The sequence below is a fragment of the Vombatus ursinus genome, unplaced genomic scaffold (assembly GCF_900497805.2).
Source record: "Vombatus ursinus unplaced genomic scaffold, bare-nosed wombat genome assembly UNPS02000749.1, whole genome shotgun sequence".
NCBI lineage: Eukaryota > Metazoa > Chordata > Mammalia > Diprotodontia > Vombatidae > Vombatus > Vombatus ursinus.
Genome location: NW_020940527.1, coordinates 8,707,642 through 8,715,449, shown reverse-complemented (window position 1 = coordinate 8,715,449; position 7,808 = coordinate 8,707,642). Strand labels below are relative to the sequence as shown.

The 7,808-nt window shown below is 42.3% G+C and overlaps 1 pseudogene; it reads right to left on the bottom strand.

Moving 5' to 3' along the window:
• Positions 1-6,517: 6,517 nt before the first annotated feature.
• On the bottom strand, positions 6,518-7,520 carry LOC114042590 (annotated as a pseudogene).
• Positions 7,521-7,808: the final 288 nt, after the last annotated feature.

Here is a 7,808-nt window from a genome sequence, read left to right as displayed (position 1 = left end):
CTTCCTTCCTTCCTTCCTTCCTTCCTTCCTTCCTTCCTTCCTTCCTTTCTTTCTTTCTTTGGCAATGGGATTAAGTGACTTGCCCAGGGTCACACAGCTAGTAAGTGTTATGTGTTATGTGTCTGAGGCCGGATTTGAACTTAGGTCCTCCTGACTCAGCATCCCACTTTCTAAGGACACTGACAAGATTGGGGGCCTTGAAATTCTTTTCTCAGACCATGACCACGTAAGACTTTCTTTCTGCCACTTGCTCATATAAAACCTAATTCTTAAGCCATCCCTAGTCTCTTAGAATGGGGTCCATCTCCCCCATCCTGCTGGCTTGATTTCCATACCCATTCTTTCCCTATGGTTTTTTTTTCTTCTGTTAGTTCCAGCACTAGAATTCCTTGGCCCTTGACCTGCTATTCACAATTTATGAATCCGTATTCCTAAGTATGAAAATCTAAGGGTTTGGGTTTGGGGGCCTCTGGTCTCATTGTAGGCTTCTACTGCTCCAGACACACCCAATATTCCTATTTTTGCTGGAATCTTCCATGTTGGAAGTTTCTGGGGTTCATGCTTAGATTTTTGGGGTTTCCCTGTGGTTAATTTCTGATTTCCCTTTTGGTGACATGAAAGGTAGGAAACAAATTGGACCCATAAAAAGAAGACCCTGCCCACTCCCTAACAAACCCATGGCCCTCTCTTGCATCCTTGAGAGCTTCAGTTTTACCCCTTCCTTGGCTCTGATTAGGGAAATATCTGTGGCTGTACTGGTCATATGTCTTCTCTCCTTTTTGTTTCTGTTGCAGCGTCTCTATCCTCTGCCTGTTCTTTTAAACCTTTCCTGGTAGGAGTTAAAATGTGATTCAATCCAAGACCTGTTGCCTCAAGCATTTATTGACTGGTTTAATTCTCCTGTGAAGCCTCCCCCTAAGTCACCAAACTGCTGTGATGGTCTAAGAACCCCCCGCTGTCTGCAACACTTCGCTCCTACTCCAGGCCTGCTGAGTGTCCCTGGAGAAGGTCAATAAATTGAGCTGATTTCACCCACTACAAATTCATCATCCTTCACTTCAGCTGGGCCCTAGTGGGTACATGAAACAGTCTTCCTGTTCTACATTTTTCATTCTCCACAGTGGTATTCCAAACCTTCCCTTTTCTGCTTTCACTACCAATCATACCCCCCAACTCCCTATGTTTACAACAATCACCTCGCTTCCTACATTACTCTGAAGTTTGAGATCATAGATTTAGGGCTGGAAGTTTTCTTAGGGGCCATCTAGTCTAATCCTCCCATTTAACAGATGAAGAAACTGATGTTCAGAGAGGATAATGACTTGCCCAGGGTCACACAGCTATTAAGAATAAGAATCAGGGTTTGAACCCAGGTCGTCCTGGCTCCGGGTCCACATCCTGTCCACTGATGTTGTTGCCTGTCCTCTGGTCAGAAGAAGAGATAGTCTGGCTATTCACTAAAAATAGTCCCTTAGGCCATGTCTTTAATATATTTTTATTCCAGATTTCCAAGCCATCTTTTCCCCTTATATCCCCTTTTTTTGTATCTCTCTAATTATCATTTAATATTTTTGTATAATAGCAGTTATGATGTTGAGGTACTTAGATTGTAAACTCCTCGAGGGCAGGGTCTTGTCTAACTTTTACCACCCCCCCCACAATTTAGCACAGTGCTTTGCACATGATAGATGGTTAGCCAATGATTACTGCAATGTTTGTAAGTTCCTTGTTCCTCAAGAAGCCCATCCTACAGAGCAGTCCCTCCCTCTTCTGAAATACCGTAGCATCAGAAGTACTCTCTGAACCTTTCACCCACCTTTGTGCCATTTTTATTTGTCTCATCTGAGAGGCAGTGGTACATGGTGGATGGAGACCTGGTTTCTGAGTCAGTAGGTCCTGGGTTCAAGTCTCACCTCTAACACGTGATGACTTTGTGATCTCAGGAAAGCCACCTAACCTCTCAGAGCCCCAGGTAATCCTTGGAGCCTGCAGCTGGCAGAGCAGTTAACCACATGCATTAGTAGAGGTCCAGATAAGGTTTTCTTCCCTCTTCCTTCACCCTCCCCTCCCCTCCATGTTTCAATTGCCCTTCCAGTTTTAAATGACAGAAAGGCAGTGTAACAGTTCGAAGAACAGAGATTTGGAGTGAGAAGGGTCTGACATCTTGCTCAATTTTGCATCCTTGCCAGACTAGCAGAATGCTAGATGCACGGTGGGTGCTCAATGAATGAGCTGATTTGAGCCAGTGAATATTTGATTCCTTACTATTTCTGCTTTCTAGGCAGAGTTTCAGGTGATTCCCCACCTGTGCACTCCTTACTCTCCAATAGTCAGGGTTTAGTGCCCCCCTCCTGGTGACATCACCCAGACCCCTGCTGTCTCTGTCTTGCACTTCCTGAGACTTAATGGATTGAACTGGGATGAAATTAGGTTCCCAACAGAGCCTTCTGGGAGTCCTATCCTGCCACACGAAATCTTTCTTCATTCCCTCTGGACCACTTTCAGTGCCAGATCATGGACTATGGAGTCTGGGTGCTCTGAGCTGAAGAAAGTTTGTAATTGAACACGAGGAGTTAATGAGGTAAAATTAATTGACTTTTATTTCACTCTTTTTACTCCCCCACTTATCTCCAAAAAAAATTCTGCTGACCCAGGGCAAAAACACATCTTGCTTCTCTTTACAGTGACAGAAATTAGCAGGGCTGATTAAATTTTTGACTTCAACCTCCCAAAGACCTTCCCCTCCTGTCCTTTCCGATTTTGAGATCTTGCTTGACACTTGTACATTTCTGTGGCACCACAGGTCCGGGGCCTGTCACAATCCTGCTGAGAATTGGCCCAAGGGGCTGGAGAGAGTAGCCCTCACTGAAGGTCATCTTTGAATATGATCACAGCTTTAGAATTCAGGAAAAGCTTCACAAAATGTGCTCAGGGAATAAGTTAAAAAAATTTTTTTTAAGTCAAAATCATTGCAAGTGAGTTATAAACATGGTGGCATGAGGCCTTATCGGGAGAGAGCCCCTTAGAACATTGTGAAGTTAATGATGGGGCAGACCCATGACTGAGAAGGAGAGAGTCGAATAGATGGTGATTGGATTGGGGAGGGACTTTCTCCACGTGGGAGTTTTCTATACCAATGAATCATAGACCTGGTTCCTATTCCTTAAAAGTCACAAAATATTCTAAGGAAGAAATACATGAGGACATCCTAACTATTTGGGGATCGAGAAAGAAGTTCTTATCTCAAAATGGTTATGGCCTATAGTCAATTGGCAGAAAATAATTTCCTCCTGGTTTGTCTGGCTCTCCTTGTTGTGGGGAGTCCTGGGGAAGATCTGTAGATGCCCGATCTGGAAAGGAAGGAGTGAACTTAGGTGCTGAGGATAGAGTGGGGTGGGTGTGTGTGTGTGTGTGTGTGTGTGTGTGTGTAATTACTGGAAGACTATAGTTAATCCTTCATTCACCTCAATGCTAAGAGAACTTCAGTCCCAGAAAAACTAGACAATAAAACCATTTTGCTGAGACAAGTGAATGGAGTCATGGGATTTAGAACTGGAAAGGGTCTAGTCTCAATCCTTTCATTTTACACAGGGGGAACTAAGGTCTGCAGAAATTAAACATACCCGACATCAAACTCAAGCAGTCATCCCAGTTTTGTTTGAAGGCCTCCGGGGAAGAAGAAACACACGACCTCCTGAGGGGTCTCATTCTGCTTTGGGACAGTTCTAGCTGTCTGTCCAAGGTCATGTGGTTTGCAAATTGCAAAGGCTGACATTTGAACTTGGATCCTCTGAATCTAAATCTAATGCTTGTTGGGGTTTTGCAAAAAAGCAAAAAAGAGAAAGAAAAGCAAAGAACTAGGACCCAAAGAGCAGGTGCTGATCAATTGGGCAATGGCTGAATAAATTAGGCTAAATGAATGTAATGGAAAATTATTGCACCATAAGAAATGACAAAAGAGATAATTTCAGAGAATCTGGGTAATATGAACTAGGGCAAAGTAAAATAAGCAGAATCCAGAGAGCAATTTATACGAAGACAACAACATGGTAGAGAAAAACAACTTTGAAAGACTTTAGAACTCTGATCAATGCAATGCAACCATAAATTTAAAGAATCTATGATGAAGCATCTTACCTGTCTCCTGACAAAGAGGTGATGGACCCAAGGTGCAGAGACAGACTTTGTTGGACACGGCCACTGCGTGGATTCATTTTGCTTGACTCTGCATATTTATTACATTTTTTGGTAGGAGGGAATTTAATTAGGGAGGGAAAGAGATGGTTAACAATAATGATGCCAGAAAAAGAGGGCCATTGAATATTTTTAAAAAATTCACAGAAGGGAACAGAAGAGAGTTTAGAAGGATGCACAAAACAAGAGTCTTGAAAGTATTGAGTGGAATTTAGTATACGCTTAAAAAAACTTCTATTGAATTTTTTTGCATTGCCTAAATTTCTCTATGTCTATTCCCCTCTTCCCTCCCATATTATATACTTTACTACTACTACTGCTACTACTACTACTAGTGTTGCTGCTGCTGCTGCTGCTACTACTTCTACTACTACTGATATTGCTCCTACTACTACTTTACTGCTATTACTGCTGCTACTTTACTACTACTACTACTTTTTCTTCTACTACTGCTGTTGCTACTATTACTACTTTACTACTATTGCTGCTGCTATTTTACTACTACTATTTTACTATTACTACTTTACTACTGCTGCTGCTACTACTACTTTACTGCTACTGCTGCTGCTACTTCTTCTACTACTACTTCTGCTACTGTTACCACCGCTACCACCACCTAGAATTTGTATAGCATCTACTGTGTGTCAGGCGCTGTGCTAAGCATGTTACAAATATTCTCTCACTTGATCCTTATAAGAACTCTGGGAGGTAGCTGTTATTATTATCCCCATTTTACAATCGAAGAAAGTGACACAAACAGAGGTCAAGTGACTTGTCCAAGGTCACACAGCTAATCAGTCAGTATCTGAAACAAGATTTGAACTTTGGTTTTCCCAGCTCTAGGTCTATCTGCTGCCCCACCTAGCTGCAAATAGTAAAGAATGGAAGGTCATGGTTTCCTCTTTTTTGTTCTGCTATGTATATAGAAATGCTTTTTTTTTTTTTTTAAATGTTGAAGTTCAGAATAAGATTTTTTTTCAAAGAAAGAAGAGAGATAATAGGCAGGAATCCTGGAGGAATTCCTTTTTTAAATTTCCTTTTTCCATGAAGTTCTATTCTGGTGCCACATTGTAGTGTACAGGTGACCCTTGGTTCTCAAAGGTGATGCCAACAGAGTACAAGCTCTGGTAGATCTAACCAAACTAGAAAGGTTTTGAATGTGACTCTGAGGGCAGACTGAGCCTGCTTGCTGAGGTCCAGCCCAGCTATGTCCTGAGAGGTTCATCATCAGTTGGCTGGTTATTTGGTGATGCTTTTTTTTGACCCTGGTGATTGAATGAAACAAGGAAAAATACAAAATGGCTTTTGCCACTCTGGTCTCCTTCCTTCCCCCACATCTACAGTGGCACTTAAACATGGAATGCAACAGTCTCCAAAGAATTTAAAATGAATATTACTTCAAAGATTATTTCAGAGAATACTAGTAAGTATATGTAAAAGACCACCATGAAAACAATTTTGCACCATCATTAGTTGATGAGAGTGAAGAGTAGAGAAATTCTATGAAAAACTTGATAAGGTAAATTAAATACATGTATTTACATATAAAGTGTTATACATATATACATACAAAGTTACTCAGTGATTTCAACACATAGAGAGGGAGAAGTTGAGGATGGAGAGAAATATATGGAAAAATGGTTCATGACAAAGGAATGGAGAAAGGTCAAGGACTCATAGACTCTGAAAGAGACTTATGTCTTTATAGCATAGTCAATGGTCAATAAGCATTTATTAAGTCTCTCTTATGTGCCAGGCACTGTGCTAAGTGTTGGAGGTACAAATAAGAAAAAGAAAGATAGCTCATGCCTTCAAGGAGCTTACAATCCAATAGGAGATGACCATAGAAAAAAGGAAGCTGCAAAGGGGAGGAGGTGCCAGAGGGTCCACTCTGTTTAGGTGCATGATGTTCAACCAGAGCAGCTAATGGGAAATGAAGGGTTAGCTGGAAAATTCTGAGCCCTCTATAAAGGGAGGCTTTGGGAGGAATTTGTTGCTCTGCCCTCCACTCCTGCAATTAGAGGGGAGAAGGAACTGAGGTTCTGAGAAGGTTCTGAGAATCAAAGCTGAGTCCATCTCCATGATAATGAGATTTCAAGTGATAAGCTTATCCTGGGGGAGGCATGATGTGAAACCAAGCAGAGAAGCCAATAGGAAATGACACTTTGAGAAGAGGATTGATAGATATTAGCTTATGGCAACTAGTCGACAAGCATTTTTTATTTTTTTTAAAGAGCCATGATTTATTGAGAGTACATCCTCTCCCAACTCCGCACATGGTGCCCTGCCATCCCAGCCCCCCTTCTCATGTCCATCTCCTTGGTCATTTCTGACATTTGTAGATCTTCTTTGCCATTTCCAAGAAGATAGATGGGGGAAGGGGGGATGAATACTTAATGATTTCCATCAGTCTGCTGTAACTTTCATCTTCACACTTGGTGAAATGAGCAGGCAATTCAAGTTTCTCATACAGTTCCTTCACTTTGGCAACTTTCTCTGGATCTTTCTGTCTATAACTCTCCTCCAACATCTTTCTTTGCTCAGATGATGCCAGCTGAAGGCACTTCACTGCCAGCCAGCTGCATTTGTTGTCCTGGATGTCAGTACTAATCTTGCCAGTCAACTGGGGTCACCAAAAAGGTCAAGGTAATCATCCTGAATTGAAAAAATTCCCCCATCTCCAGAAGGATGCTCTTGGCGTTGGCATGTTCTTTCTCCCCATCTATGCCTGCCATGAGCATAGCAGCAGCAAATGGTAAGTAGAAAGCATCTTGTATTTGACAATGCTCTTATATCTCTACTCAGTGAATCTCGTAAAATCAACCTTGTAAGTGCTCTGTAGGAAAAATTCAATGAGGTTCAGGTAATAGGGCTGCCTATGGCAATAATGCTTCAGCAGGTGGTAAGATACAGGCTTCCAATGACATGGTGTCATGGATGGCATCCAAGCCAATACCAGGCTTCATATACCAGGCTTCATATGGCTGTCCCCAGTGGGTAAGAGAAGCATCCATGATGTCATCTGCTACTAGGAAGAAGGCCAGGAGCAGCTCCACACACCAGCCCACTGCTAATGTTCTCTGTAGCCTGTCAGCATCCTGCTTTCAGGGTTCTATCAGCTCCTGGAATACCATTGATGCTGATAAGCCTTGGTTGTATTTTCCCCCAAGGGCATTGTACTCTAGGACTTCCTTGAGCCTGGTTTTGGCATTTCCCACCTCAGGATGCCCCATCCCATCTTCTGTCAAGACCTTTACAATCTGGGAGAAATGCTGGACAAAGTTTTGCTTCTCTTGGACAAAAATTGATTTCTGATCTCTGTTCATTCTGGTACTGAGCTGCAGCCACAGGCTTCTCTCTCAACAAGCATTTATTAAATGCCTACTATCTACCAGCCATTGCGCTTAGTGCTGGGGATACAAAGAAAGGTAAAAACAGCATCTGCTCTCCAGGAGCTCACAGTCTCCACAGTCTCACAGCTACACAGAAAGACAACATGCAAATACCCATGTGCGAACTTTGTACAGGATAAACTGGAGCTAATCTCGGATGGATGGCACTAACATTAAGGGAGATGGGTAAAGTCTTCCTGTAGGAGGCGGGACTTTAGCTGG